General features: G+C 43.1%; 1 pseudogene; it reads left to right on the top strand.

Annotated features, from left to right (window-relative positions):
• LOC107108347 overlaps nt 1–15591 on the top strand; it is a 122285-nt pseudogene that overhangs the window by 43912 nt on the left and 62782 nt on the right.

Below are 15591 nucleotides of genomic sequence, written 5' to 3'. Positions count from 1 at the left end.
TCAAAGAGGCAGTCTTCGATGTCATCAAAGAACCCACACAGGCGAGAAACCGTTTGAATGCTCAGAGTGTGGAAAGAAATTCAGTCAAAGAGGCAGTCTTCGATGTCATCAAAGAACCCACACAGGAGAGAAGAGTGCGGAAAGAGATTCAGTACAAGCAGCGAACGTCAAAAGCATCAAAGAACCCACACAGGCGAGAAACCGTTTGAATGCTCAGAGTGTGGGAAGAGATTCAGCACCAGTGGCGGTCTTCAATATCATCAAAGAACCCACACGGGGGAGAAACCTTTTGAATGCTTAGAGTGTGGAAAAAGATTCAGTAGCAGTGACACTCTTCAAAAGCATCAAAGAACCCACACAGGGGAGAAACCTTATGAATGCTCAAAGTGCGGAAAGAGATTCAGTCGGAGTGGCAGTCTTCAGCTTCATCAAAGAACCCACACGGGGGAGAAACCTTTTGAATGCTCAGAGTGTGGAAAGAGATTCAGTCAGAGTACCCATCTTCAACAGCATCAGAGAACCCACACAGGGGAGAAACCGTTTGAATGCTCAGAGTGTGGAAAGACATTCAGTCGGAGTACCCATCTTCAACAGCATCAAAGAACCCACACAGGGGAGAAACCTTTTGAATGCTCGGACTGTGGAAAGGTATTCAGTCAGAACGGCCATCTGCAACAGCATCTCAGAACCCACAGAGGTTAGAAACCTTTTGAATGCTCAGCGTGTGGAAAAGATTCAGTCAGAGGCACACTTTTCATAAACACCTCAGAGCCCACAGGAGGCGAAACCAGGCAACCGCTTAGCCCTTGAAAAGAGCATTTCTCTTTTTTCACTGCGGAAAGACAACCACAGACCACATAAAGCATTGAAACAATATAGATTCTTGTAAGAAGCTTGAAGCTAAACAGAAATCTTAGTCTAATTTGGAAGAAATGTTATAAATCCTCCAACTATAGATGAAACTTTAGCCATTTTTGAAGCCCTCAGATAGATCCCACCAGGAAGAAAGCAAGGATGGGCGCTGCTAGCTGAAGTACATCCAAGAGAGTTGGAGGGATTAAGTCTTTGGGTTGGGGGGGTTTCTTCGAAGAGTTGTTTGATAGTTGCAGAAATCTCAGGACTACTGTATTTGCAGACATTTCATGTGGAGCTCTGAGGACTGCGTCAGCAAATATAACATTATTTTATTTACTATTCTGCACGTAACTTGCTATTATTCCCTATACAGCTGTTGAACACACTCGGATGTTTGTATTTGCTCATCACTTAGAGTGCTTAGCTTAGCTGGCCTTGAATTATTTCTAAATGACCTCAGCGTTTTTCTACAAACAAAGGGAAATTTTCCTGTAGGGGTCTTTGAGGATCTAATAGTCAAGCCCTTGTTTCCAGAAAGAAGGTCCTAAAGAGGTCCTATGAGAAACTGCCACTAACCATAAACCACCTACGTCCACGTAGTTGAAAAGACTATTCTTTGTCTAGACAGTTCCATAGATGAAAATTAGCTAAACTCTTTTGCAACCCTTTCAAGAGAGGAACAGGCACAGATCACGCATAGACTTGAAACTCTAAAATTAAAGCTTCTTAAATTGAGCACCACTCAGCATTACTTGGACTTTCCTTTGTACAAGCAATTCAACGCATTTAAGTGGGGATCCCTGACGAGTAAGACGGAGGATTTTTTTAGTGTCTCATTGATAGCAGTAGATGACCAAGAAGAAATTTTGATCTGAATGTTAATATTAGTGTATCGGGTGTTTCAATTTCTATAGGAGTATTATTAATAGTGTGGCTTTTTTTGTAGGTTAATTTGCTAATAATTTATATTCGGTTATAATTTTCTTAGGTTATTCTATCATTCAGGGTTGTTGGTTTTTTTGTAAAATAAGCTGGTAGTATATTCTATTCAATACTTATCAGAAATCTTAAGACATAGTAGAGTCTCCCTTACTAATAGCATAGAGTCTTAAATGCCACTTTGTGTGTATATATTTTTAATCATTTAGATCTGCACACTTTTTTGTTTTTACTTTTTAACAAATCGGTCAGTCTTTCAGGATGCACCGAGAAACTCATATTGCTTCACTAAATATTAGAGGACTTAAGAATTCAATAAAGAGAGCCCAAAACACTACAGCACATTAAGCTTCTTAATCGTGATGTTCTGAAGTCCTAGAAAACTTCACTTTATTTTAAACAAACTTGAAAAAGATCATAAGGGTAGATATTTATTCGTTCAAGGGACTATCAAAGACTGTAATTTTACCTTTTCCTTGATATATGTTCCCAAATGGGAGAATTAGACTTTTTAGAACAGACTTTACATAAATTTCATTCTTTTGCTCTATGGGAGATTCTCATTGGTTGTGATTTTAACCAGATATTAAACCCCGATGCCTTAAAATCTACACTTAGGGGCTATTTGATCTCACAAGCCTCACGTACGAAAAAATAAGTGACTTTAAAACAAAAGATAGTTGATAATATAGGATCCCTAGAAAAAGAATTTGAATGCGAAAATAGTGCTTTTTTTTGTTTGAAAATTCAAGAAGGAAAAAAAAATATTGAAGCCATGGAAATAAACTAGATCCGGAAACAACTTATTTTTATAAAACAGCGATATTGGCAACACTTTCCCCAAATCAGCTAAACTACTTTCCTGGAAAGTAAGAGAAGAAAAAAATAATCACAGATTATACATCAATTAAATAATAAAAAACCAGGTCCTATCTATTTTCCTAAAGCAATAGCTAATGAATTTGCTATATATTATAAAAATCTTTACTCTTCTATGAATCCTGCAAGTCAGGCCATGGAAGAGTATATAGAGGCTCTACCTAATCTCCCTACACTATCTAATGAAGACAGGTTGGCTCTGGACTCCCCTATTACAACTATGGATGTCTCTGAAGCCATAAAAAATTGAAACTGAATTCTGCTCCTGGTTTGGATGGTTTTCATTCTAACTTTTACAAAGCATTTAGTTCACTTCTATGTGCCCGATTAGCAGCAACTTGCAATCAAATTTTAATCTCGGGAAATTCCTCCTTCATGGAAATCAGCTGCCATAGTTCCTGTCCTTAAACCAGACAAGAAGAGCATTGATGCAGCAGGATATTGTCCAATAGCTCTCTTACATACAGAGTATAAAATATTTACAGCTATCTTGGCTGAATGGCTTTAAAAATCATTCTCAAATTGATACACCCTGATCAGACAGGATTTATGCCGGGTAGGCTGCTGGCAGACAATACCAGATGCACTGTTAATGTATTACATTCTTGTGAGTACATTTCCAAAGAGGCAGTCATTTTAAGCCTAGAGATGTCAAAAGCTTTTGACTCAGTGAAAAAGGATTGTTTTATTTCCCTATTCAGTCATATGGGTTTTGGCTCTGCATTTCTCAGGGCCCTCACTATGATCTATGCAGACGGGTGTCCCAGCATCAAAAGACATCAGTGCACTATTAATGAGGATGGAACAATTTGTAATGGTAATGATGTGTCAAAAGTTGAAGATTTATGTTTAGGCTTTCTGCTTCAAAGGAATGGTTTCAGAAGCTCATTACTGCTTATGACTTTTAGTAATATTAATAAGGAAAATCAAGCTAACCTTTTCTTCTTTAAGTTCAAAATGCTTTAATATATTAATATTGAGTTGTTAGAAACCTGCTTCTGATCAATATATATGCCTTTTCAGCAGCTCTCATTATTTTACAGTAAATAGACTGTTTGCTGGCATAGAACAACATAGCTAAAGATGCCTGCAAGATGTAATGACCAGGTGTGTAGTTATCTCAAAGTCCAGCCAGAAACAGAAGATAGTAATCACAAGTCTTTTGAGAATTAAAAAGGCCAATTAAAAGTGCAGAACTTGTATTTTATATACAAGGAGGACCCCTACTGGCTAAAGCAAAATGGCATATTTTTTGCAAACCCGGAAAATTTAATTTAGATGTAATGTCTTTTAAAAATTCAATAAAAATCCCCTGGTGGATTTAAAATAAAGGATAACAGGTGAATTTAAGGTATCTCTAGAAGCTTTATGTTATAGGCTACTCTGGAACATTAGAAAGTGCATGTAAAGGGTTTAATAATTGGAATATCATTACGATCTTATATTTTTCATGTTTTATACATGTATTATACATCTTTCATGAGATTAGCCCAGAGAAATGTTAATAAAGTGCTTTTTATATACATATATGCATGTATTGGGAGCTGCGGTGGCTCAAGTGGTTAAGACGCTGAACTGCAGGCTGTGGAAGGTCAGTAGTTCAGCAGTTCGAGACCCGGGTGCCACAAGACGGAGTAAGCTCCTGTCTCTAGTTCCAGCTCCTGCCAACCTAGCAGTTCGAAAGTAAGAAATTGCAAGTAGATAAATAGGTACCACTTTGGTGGGAAGGTAACAGCGTTCCGTGCGCCTTGGTGTTTATTCATGCCGGCCACATGGCCACGGAAATGTCTTCGGACAGCCCTGGCTCTTCGGCTTTGAAACGGAGATGAGCACCGCAACCCTAGAGTCGGATTCGACTGGCTTTCGAGCAAGGGAACCTTTACCTTTATGCATGTATTGATATAAACGAACCATATTATTATGGGAAAAGTTAAATTCTGTAGTCAGTATGAACTCAGCCTGTAAGTTCATGCAGAGGTAAGAAAGTCTGGGAGAACTGCGAAGAAGACACACATATCATTTTCAACGAAACAGGCACCTGCATCATTAAAGATTTGTAAAATTGAAATGTGGTCAGTAACATCTTACTTGTCAAATGTAAGAATAATGAATTTTGCAAACAAAGAAAATCAAATTGAGCAAAGTGTAAATTATGTCAGAGGTGATGTAAAATTGGGAAGAGAAAAGTATATGTCAGATCCCTGCTGTTACTCACTGGACATCTGGGCTGAAGTTTTGGCTGTATAATGTCCCACTTATTCAAATAAACTCTTTTTTTTTAACCCTCCTTGCTGCCTGGACTGTATCGCACTGTGCAGTCAATTGGCTTGTCACACAAGTCAAAGAACATTAGCACCCTGAATGACGTTGCCTTCAGAATAATAGAATTATAGAGTTGGAAGGGACTTCCAGTGTCATCTAGTCCAACCCCTAGCATGATGCAGCATATTCACAAATACCCCCCACCCCCAGTGACCTCTGTTCCATACTGAGAAAGTGGCAAAAAATCTCCAGGATCCACGGGCAAAGAGGCCTGGACAAAAATTGCTTCCTGACCCCAAAGTGGTGATCAGCATTTTCCTAGGCATGTTAGAAAGGGCCACGAGCACCAAGTGCTGATGCAGTTCTTCCTGCCCTCTCTCTCATCATCTGCCTAAGTTCACACAATCAGCATTTCTGTCAGATGGCCATCTAGCTTCAGGTTGAAAACCTCCAAAGACGGAGAACTCATCAGGAAGCTCTTGAGGAAGCCTGTTCCACTGTGGAACCACTCTGTCAGGAAGTTTTTCCTCGGTTTCCAGTTTAAGCGTTTCGCTTCTCGGTCGTACCCCGTCTCGCTTGATGGGGGTATGCTGAGACTCGGATGACGGGAAGAGTTCGAGATCATTCCAGACTCTCCTGTGGTCTCTGTAGGAGACCCTCAGCCTGGGTTGCTGAGGAGAGCCTCTTCCAAGGCAACGGTGAAGGGATTGAAGCTCATCTTTTCCCCAAAGGTTCCTGTCACCACAGAGCCATTATGGTGCCCAGAGACGACTTTGAGCAAAAGTAAACGCATGAGAATTTAAGCGAACTCAAAAGCTGCATGAGGATATAAAGTAGATTAAAATTGCTTAACTTTTATCTTGTTTTGGAAAATTTACTTCTTGTTGATATTATGGCTGGGAGAGGGCAGAAAGCGATGCTGGAGAAAAAAAATCGACCGGAAATAACCAACAACTCCCTCCCGGAACCAAGAAGTAACTGCAGATATATCTACACTGCTAGCAAATGCACTGCACCCTCTAATGGAACGGATGACCAACCTCAACACCAAAATCGACCATGTGCAAAAACAATTGACTCAGATGGATAAAAGAACTTCAGCAACTGAAAAGATATTTAAAAATATGGGAAAACAGACTGAGAGAATTAACAAAAGACTGGGTGAAGCAGAGAAAGAAAGATCCTCTGACAAAACACAGCTAATACAGCTCCAGCTGGAAAGATCCATGTATGTTCTATGCTTCCAGGGGATTCCTGAAGAAAAGAATGAAGATTTAAAGAATCTTATAGCAGAGGCTCTTGCAGCATTAATGGATTATAAACAAGAAGAATTATTGAAGGAGATGGACTGGGCTTACAGAATTTATCCGGATTTTATAAAGAAAAACTCCCGGGAGAAATATGTTTGAAATTCACGAAGCGATCTACCAGAGACCAGGTGCTGAAATCTACACAGGGGAAATCCCTAATAATTAAGAATGAGGACATGAAAAATCTTAAAGGATATCCCCTTTGAAGTTAGGAAGCGGAGGAAACTATATAGGGAACTTTCTCTCTACAAAAAAGGGGAATACCCTACCTATGGAGATGAAGAAGACACCTACTCACAGGATTCTTCAAGCACTAGTTCCAACTCTTTCAACTCTTCAGAGACGTCGGAATCAGAGAAAGGAGCAGTCACTCCCAAACCCTAAAGATCAAAGAAACGCAAGTAGAAAAGAGTCTAAAATCAAGATGATCATTTATATTGCAGTTTTTACTAACTAGTCAATTAAAGCAAATTCTTATTATCTTTGTAAATATAAAACAATAATCTTGTAATATTAGGTGACAGAGCTATATACCTATGTAACCCAGATCGTATCACCATGTTAGTTCTCCATCCCCTTTGTTCATTAGAGTGCGTAGAGTTAAGATTATAGTGTTCCTTCCCCGATTCCAGTAGTGTCAATGTATTAGTGTCCTAATCCCTGTTTCTTTTAGAATTAGAGATAGAATACTAGTATCCCTTCCCCATGAAAAATCAGTACATTTTTATTTTTAAAAAAGGAACTTCTTCCTAATGTTTAGCCAAAAACTCTTATTTATTTATTAATTAGCATATTTATACCCCGCCCTCCTCGCGAAGCAGGCTCAGGGCAGCTTCCAAACAACATAAATACTGATTAAAATCAAGCAATTATTAAGACACTACAAATAAAACCAATACAAATACAAAGTGCTAGTAACAGTTAAAACTTCACTTAGATGGCGCACTATCAAAATGGGTTTCCAGTACCCAGGTGTTCATAGGTGTTCTTCTGCTCATTGTTAAAACCACGCTCCAGGGCACTATGGCAGCGGCAGCCCGTAATTGAATGCCTGGTGGAAGAGCTCCATCTTGCAGGCCCTGTGGAACTGTGAGAGGCTCCGCAGGGCCCTGATCTCCTCCGGGAACTCATTCCACCAGGTAGTGGCTGCCACTGAAAAGGCCCCGGCCCTGGTAATAGCTAGCCTGGCCTCCCTCGGACCAGGGATTGTCAACTGATTTTGAGACCCAGACCTTAGTGTTCTCTGGGGTATATACGGGGATAGGCAGTCCCGTAGGTGTGTCGGACCCCGGCCATATAGGGCTTTAAAGGTAAGAACCAGCACCTTGAAGCAGATTCGGTATGCTATTGGCAGCCAGTGCAGTGTCCTCAGCACAGGCTGGATGTGCTCCCATCAAGGGAGACCCATCAACAGCCAGGCCACAGCATTCTGCACTAGCTGCAGCTTCCAAATCTGCGACAAGGGCAGCCCCATGTAGAGAGTGTTACAGTAGTCTAGTCTTGAGGTCACCATCGCATGGATCTCTGTAGCCAGGTCAGTGCAGTCGAGGAAGGGAACCAACTGCCTAATCGATCCAGATGTCTCCTGGGTGTACAGGGTGCCAGCCTAGTGCGGGGCCTAGAGGGTGCCGTGGAGCAATCTGGTCGATGGATGCGGAGAGCCGGCTGTTCCAGTCCTCCACAAGCTCATCCAATGAGCCACCAAGGGGCATCGGATCCCACAGGGCCATCTGAAACCACACTGGGTCCATCTGGCTCCGCGGGCGAGCTGAAATACGCTCACCACCTAAACAGGGTTGGGGTGAGACATTCAGGTGGGCCCTAAGGGCATGGTGGTCTGACCATGGGACTGCTAAAGCAGTAACTCGATCCACTGTTACCCCCACCACGAAGATCAAATCGAGCGTGTGCCCAGCCTGGTCAGTGGGGGTCGTTACATCCCAGTGCCGCCATGGACGACACCAGATCTGCTGCCTGAGTAGAGGTTGCATCATCAGCATGGACATTGAAATCACCCAAGATGATCAGTCTATGGTATTCCAATGCCCAGCCTGCTACGGCCTCTATCAGAGACGGCAGGCTATTGTCTGGTGTGTTAGGCGGTTGGTACACCAGCCAAATCACCAAACTCTTCCCGGCCTCCCAAACCCGGCCAGCACATTCAATGCCCGTGATCCTCAGAGGCTACTGCATGAATTAGTTGGCTCTGGAGCCATCCTCCGTGAGTGAAGACAACAACGTGTGAACCGGAGGCTAAAAAACTGTGAGCTAGTTTACACTAACTCAGCTTAGAGGGAATACTGGCTGCAAACCCCCCCCCTCCCCCCCCCGTTGACATCAACATACTCCGGAATCCAGTCAGAGTTTTCCCTCTTTCTCCTTCTGTCTTTGGGGCTGCAGGTGGGGAGTCTATGGCCAGGGATGAAGCAAGCCCTTCCCTCCCAGAAATATTGCTAAAAACTCACAGGCGCTTTCCTTTCTTGCCGCCCTCGAGGCCCAGTGTTTTCTCTCCAGGGTTCCACAGAAAGTAATTAATTGACACTCGTCTATTTCAAAAGTAGGCTCCTCTAACGAACACCTGTCCCCCAATGGAGTTTTACTACCTGAATACACTGGGGGAGATGGAGAAGAAGCTGGGATGCGAAGAAGGAGAACCGGGACCCAGCTCCAGCCTCCTTTTTCCGGAGATGGCTGAACTGCAACGGGGTACTTTCGACATTCAGACCCGTGCAGAGTTCATCCAGTGCAGCACCAGGCATCGCAAACTGGCTGAAACTTCTCCTGGAGAGCAAACTTGGAGTCCAGCGGCACCAACACAAGTTTACCCAAGGTATGAGCTTTCGTGTGCAAGGCACCCTTCTTGGCATACATGCACATGAAAGCGCACACCTTGAATAAACCTTTGGCCGGCTGGCCTGAAACTCTCCGCAGGACTCTAAATTTGTCCGGGACTCTAAATTTGTCCGGGACTCTAAATTTGTCCGGGACGTACTAAAACTAAGGACAGTGACTGCCCATAGGCAAAACATGATTGCCAATAGAGAATGCATGATTGCCCATAGGGAATAATGGAGAGTACACTTGCCCATAGGGGCTAATGGAGGAAATAATTGTCAGTAGAGAATCCATAGGGAATAATGGAAAGCACACTTGACCATAGGGAGTAATGGACTCCATGCTTCCCACAAGGAATAAGGGAGACCACATGTGGCCATGGGGAATAAGGGAAACCACACTTGCCCAGAGGGAACAAGGGACACCACACTTGGCCAGAGGGAATAATGGAAACCACGCTTACCCACAGAAAATAATGGGGTCCACACTTGCCCAAAGAGAATACTGAAGACCGTGCTTGCCCAGAGGGAAAAGGGAGCCCATGCTTTCCATAGGGATTAAGGGAGAGCACGCTTGCCCATAGGAAATAATGGAGAGCATCCTTGCCCATATGGAATAACAGACAATGGTAGCCCTTAGGGAATAATGGTGTCCATGCTTGTCCATAGAGAATAATGAAGAGCACACTTGCCCAGAGGGAATAATGGAGAGCACACTTGCCCATCTGTATATGTATAAAAGAAAGTCCCCTCACTGTAAGATCAATGCCCAGGCCAAACCTCTGGACCTAGAAACTCAAAATTCAGGGAGACCACTCCTACCATGGCATAGATGCTCACTAAGAAGAGATTTTTAGAAATTCAACCCCTAAGGGACTCTACAGTTTAGGGAGAGAAATTTACCTTATGGGTTTGGAATCATAATGTCGAAGAGTAAAAAAATCCAGTCATAAAAGATGTCATATAACAAGGCAATCAAGAGTATTATAATAGTAAATTCGTCTTGTGTTTGTAATTCTGGAATTCTACCAGGGGAAAGGCGATCCTTGATTTGGTCCTAAGTAACACCCAAGACCTGGTGAGAGATGTAAAAGCGATTGCACCGCTTGGGAACAGTGATCATAATGTTGTTGTGTTCAACATTTGTATAAATAGGGAATTGGCCAAAAAGACGCACACAATTTCTCTGATATGAGGGGACATGTGGGGAGGAAACTGAAAGGAAAAGTAGAAAGGGTCAAAACCATTGGGGAAGCTTGGAAACTATTTAAAACTACGATCCTAGAAGCTCAAAAAAAAATATTCCGCAGGTTAGGAAAGGCACAAACAGGTATAGGAAAAAGCCTGCATGGTTAACAAACAAAGTAATGGAAGCTGAAAAAGGTAAAAAGGATTGCTTTAAACAGTGGAAAGCTAGTCACAGTGAGGCTGATAAAACGGAAAACAGGCTATGGCAAATAAAATGCAAGTCTGTGGTCAGGCAGGCAAAAAGGGAATATGAGGAGCATATAGCAAAAAACGTAAAAACCAACAACAAAACTTTCTTCAAATACATTAGAAACAGGAAACCAGCCAGGGAGGCAGTGGGGCCCTTGGATGACCAAGGGGTAAAAGGAGTACTGAAGGATGATAGGGAAATGGCTGAGAAGCTAAATGCATTTTTTGCCTCCGTCTTCACTGTGGAAGATGAGAAGTGCTTGCCCACTCCAGAACCACTGATTTCAGGAGGGGTGTTGAAAGACCTGAGTCAGATTGAGGTGACGAGAGAGGAGGTCCTAAAACTGATAGACAACTTAAAAACTGAAAAATCACCAGGCCCAGATGGCATACATCCGAGAGTTCTGAAAGAACTCAAATGTGAACTTGTAGATCTCCTGACAAAGATATGTAATCTTTCCTTAAAATCTGCCTCCATTCCTGAGGATTGGAAGGTAGCTAATGTCACTCCCATCTTTAAAAAGGGTTCCAGAGGAGATCCGGGAAATTACAGGCCAGTCAGTCTGACGTCGATACCGGGTAAATTGGTGGAAACCATTATTAAGGAAAGAATTAGTAGGCACATAGATGAACAAAACCTATTGAGGCAGACTCAGCACGGTTTCTGTAAGGGAAGATCTTGTCTCACTAACCTGTTAGTGTTCTTTGAGGGGGTGAACAAACATGTGGACAAGGGGGATCCAATAGATATTGTTTACCTTGACTTCCAGAAAGCTTTTGATAAAGTTCCTCATCAAAGGCTCCTAAGTAAGCTCAAAAATCATGGGATAAAAGGACAAGTCCTTTTATGGATCAAAAACTGGCTAATTAATAGAAAACAGAGAGTGAGTATAAATGGGCAGTTCTCCCAGTGGAGGGGTGTAAGCAGTGGGGTACCACAGGGATCAGTACTTGGTCCACTGCTTTTTAACTTGTTCATTAATGATTTGGAGTTGGGAGTAAGCAGTGAAGTGGCTAAATTTGCGGATGATACGAAGTTGTTCAGGGTGGTGAAAACCAGTGAGGATTGTGAGGCACTCCAAAGGGATCTGTCAATTTTGGGCGAGTGGGCGTCAACATGGCAAATGGGGTTCAATGTGGCCAAGTGCAAGGTGATGCACATTGGAGCCAAAAATCCTAACTATAAATACACGTTGATGGGGTCTGAACTGGCAGAGACTGATCAAGAGAGAGATCTTGGAGTTGTAGTAGATAACTCACTGAAAATGTCGAGACAGTGTGTGACTGCAATAAAGAAAACCAATGGTATGCTGGGGATTATTAGGAAGGGTATTGAAAACAGGTCAGCCAATATCATAATGCCCCTATATAAATCAATGGTATGACCTCCTTTGGAATACTGTGTGCTGTTCTGATCACTACACCTTAAAAAGGATATTATAGCTTTGGAAAAAGTGCAGAAAAGGGCAACTCATATGATAAAAGGGTTGGAGCACTTTCCCTATGGGGAAAGGTTAAAGCACTTAGGGCTCTTTAGCTTGGAGAAACGACGACTGAGGGGTGACATGATTGAGGTTTATAAGATTATGCATGGGAAAGAGCAGGTAGAGAAAGAGGTACTTTTCTCCCTTTCTCACAATACAAAAACTTGTGGGCACTCCATGAAATTGCTGAGTGGTCGGGTTAGAACGGATAAAAGGAAGTACTTCTTCATGCAAAGAGTGATTAACACATGGAATTCACTGCCACAGAAGTGGTGGGTGCTACAAGCATGGACAGCTTCAAAAGGGAATTAGCTACAAGGTATAGATAGGGACTCTGGGGCAAGTGATGCTCTGTCTTCTTGGTGCTTGGGGGGGGTCAACAGTGGGAGGGGTTCTAATGTCCTGGCCCCACTGGTGGACCTCCTGATGGCACTGGTATTTCTGGCCACTGTGTGATACAGAGTGTTGGACTGGATGGGCCTGTGGCCTGATCCAACATTGGCGTCTCTTATGTTCTTAAGTTTGCCTCGCTGAGAAAACCCATAAGTTGATCTAGCAGTTTAACTTAGGGAACCTGTTCTGGCATTGGCTCTGGAAAAGCCCATTATCAATATCATAAGAAGGAAATTATCAATATCATAAGAAGGAAATATAATTAGAGTACAGTAAAGGTAGGCATTTTGAGATTTGGAGTACAAAATTGTGCAATTGTATTCTAACCTGTTAACTACAAAAACAAAAATAAGGACAAATAGTTTATAACTAAACCAACACAGAGCCATCTTCTGAACTCTGTTGTCCCTTCTCTTCAAGGACTAAACCATAGTAAAAGTTGGTGATAAAAGTTCTACAAAATTAAAAAACAACGCCCCCCTTATTCCCTCCCCCCAGAGATGTACAATAAAAAAGGAAACTTAATGATAGTTATAAAAATTAATAAAGAAAATTGTTATAGTCGACCTTTTCAATTTTAAACTAGGCTGTAACACCCCATAAAAAGCCTTTATCTTTTCTTCCCCTACCAAAATAATTTGCAATTAGGAGCTCTGAAGTATTTTAAAAGCTAGTGTGGTACAATAGTACATAAATAAAACATATAGGGCATATTTAAGATTAAAGACAAACCAACACGAGGCTAATTAAGTCCAGCATCAAGTGTTTCTGATCCTGGAATCTCTTATTTCCTGCGCCGTACGCCAGCGGGAAGTTGCGGTTTCATGCTGCTTGGGTGCATCATCTGGTGGAAGGTTGTGAGGGGGTTGCAGCTGGAGGTCCTGTAGAAGTTTCAAACCTTATTCCAGGTCTGTGGCTAGGAACATAGTCCCTTGGTGAAAGACTTGAAGTTTATTTTTATTTATTTATTTATTTGTTAGACTTTTACCCCACCCTCCCGCTTAAGCGGCTCAGGGCAGCTTACAATAGTTAAAAACTAATATACAATTAAGAGAATATCAAGTCTAAAACAATACAATCAATAAAATATCAAAATACAACTTATTAAATTTGAGATTAAGATGTGGCGGCCATCTGTTATAAAGTGCTAGTAGTTATGTGTTATAAAGTGCTAGTAATCAGTGTGGTCGGACTATTAAAACGCTTGCTGGAACAGCTCGGTCTTTACCGCTCTACGGAATTGTTGAAGATCCCACAGAGCTCGAATTTCATTTGGGAGCTGATTCCATAATACCAGTGCAGCTAGGGAAAACGCCCTAGTTTATTTATTTATTTATTTATTGCATTTATACCCCGCCCTCCCCGCGAACGGGCTGTTGTTGATGTTAACTTTGTGTCCCTAGGGCCTGGGGGGACCAAGCGATTTTGCGACTCGGATCTCAGTGCCCTCAGGGGAACATACGGGGAAAGGCAGTCCCTCAGGTAGACCATTTAGGGCTTTAAAGGTCAAAACCGGCACCTTGAAGCGTATCCGGAACGCTATTGGCAGCCAGTGCAGCGACCTCAGCACAGGTTGGATGTGTTACCTCATGGGGAGACCCATCAGCAAACTGGCCGCGGCATTTTGCACTAGCTGCAGTTTCTGGAGTTGCCCCAAGGGCAGCCCCATGTAGAGAGCATTGGAGTAATCCAACCTCGAGGTGACCATAGCATGGATCACTGATGCCAGATCATTGCGTTCGAGGTAGGGGACCAACTGTCTAATCAGCCGCAGATGGTAAAAGGCTGCCTTGGCAGTGGCTGCTTCCTGGGCCTCCATTGTCAAGGAAGCATCCAGGAGCACTCCCAAGCTCCTGACCCTTGGAGCTGGCACCAATGGTGCCCCACCGAAAGCCAGAAGTGGGACCCCCACCCCTGTACCACTCCGATTCAGGCATAGGACATCCGTCTTCGTCGGATTCAGTTTCAGTCAACTCAGCCTAAGCCAGCCCGCTACGTCCAGCAACGCTCGGTCCAGATCTTCCTGGTCAGAGCCAGACTGAACACCCAACAGCAGATAGAGCTGGGTGTCATCCGCATATTGATGGCACCCTAGCTCATGTCTCTGGGCAAGGGGGCGCATATAGATGTTAAACAACATCGGGGAGAGAACTGCCCCTTGAGGCACCCCACAAACTAGTGGGTGTCTTTTGGACAGCTTCTCCCCGAGCACCACCCTTTGTCCCCAACCTTGGAGAAAGGAGACAAGCCATTGCAGGGCAAACCCCTGAATCCCCACGTCAGCGAGGCAGTGGGCGAGCAACTGGTGATCGACCATATCGAACGCCGCCGATAGGTCCAACAGCAGGAGCACCGCCGTCCCACCCCGATCCAGGTGCCTTCGGAGATCATCCGTGAGGGCAACCAGAGCTGTCTCAGTCCCGTGGCCCGGGCGGAAGCCAGACTGGAAAGGATCTAGTGTGGAAGTGTCATCCAGAAAGGCTTGCAACTGTATTGCCACCACCCTCTCTATTAATTTGCCCAGATAGGGCAAATTGGAAACCGGCCGATAGTTGGCCAATTCGGCCAAATCCAAGGATGGTTTTTTTAAGAGGGGGCGGACTGTCGGCCCCACCCACCCATTTGTAGCAGATGTTCACATCGTTTAATGTAGTTATTATGGGCTTCAAAGATTTCCTCTGTTGCTGTGATAGGTCCTGGAGCACTTGGATCTTGTTGTTTTGCTTCTGTAAAAATCCTTTTGATCTTGCCAAGGAGAGTATCTCCATTTTCATATGGGTATCCATAAATTTTACAATAATTTCTCTTGGTGTGTTGGTCTGACGTGTCCGAAGGGATCCTACTCTAAAGGCGAAGTCAACTAAAGGAGTAACTCCCATTTCTAGTTCTAATTTTCCCGCCAGCCATGAAAATCTTTAGCTCTGTTGATTGTTCTACATCTTCAGGGATCCCATGAAATGTAAGATTATTGGCTTTCAGTTGATTCTCGAATGAAATAATCTTATCAGTGGCCCATTCGTCTTTTTTATAGAAATAGCAGGCATCTTCTTGTAGGATTAGGATGGATTCCATGGCGGATTCTGCTGTTTGTGCGATTTGGGTCACTGATTGTTTTAGGTCAGTTTATTTATTTATTTATTTATTTATAAGTATTTTTACCCCGCCCTCCCCCGCGAGCCAGTGGCTGAGCTACACGGG

Source organism: Gekko japonicus, unplaced genomic scaffold, assembly GCF_001447785.1.
Source record: "Gekko japonicus isolate JY-2015 unplaced genomic scaffold, Gekko_japonicus_V1.1 scaffold2979, whole genome shotgun sequence".
In the NCBI taxonomy this organism is placed as follows: Eukaryota; Metazoa; Chordata; class Lepidosauria; order Squamata; family Gekkonidae; genus Gekko; species Gekko japonicus.
This window is presented reverse-complemented; position numbering and strand designations above follow the sequence as displayed.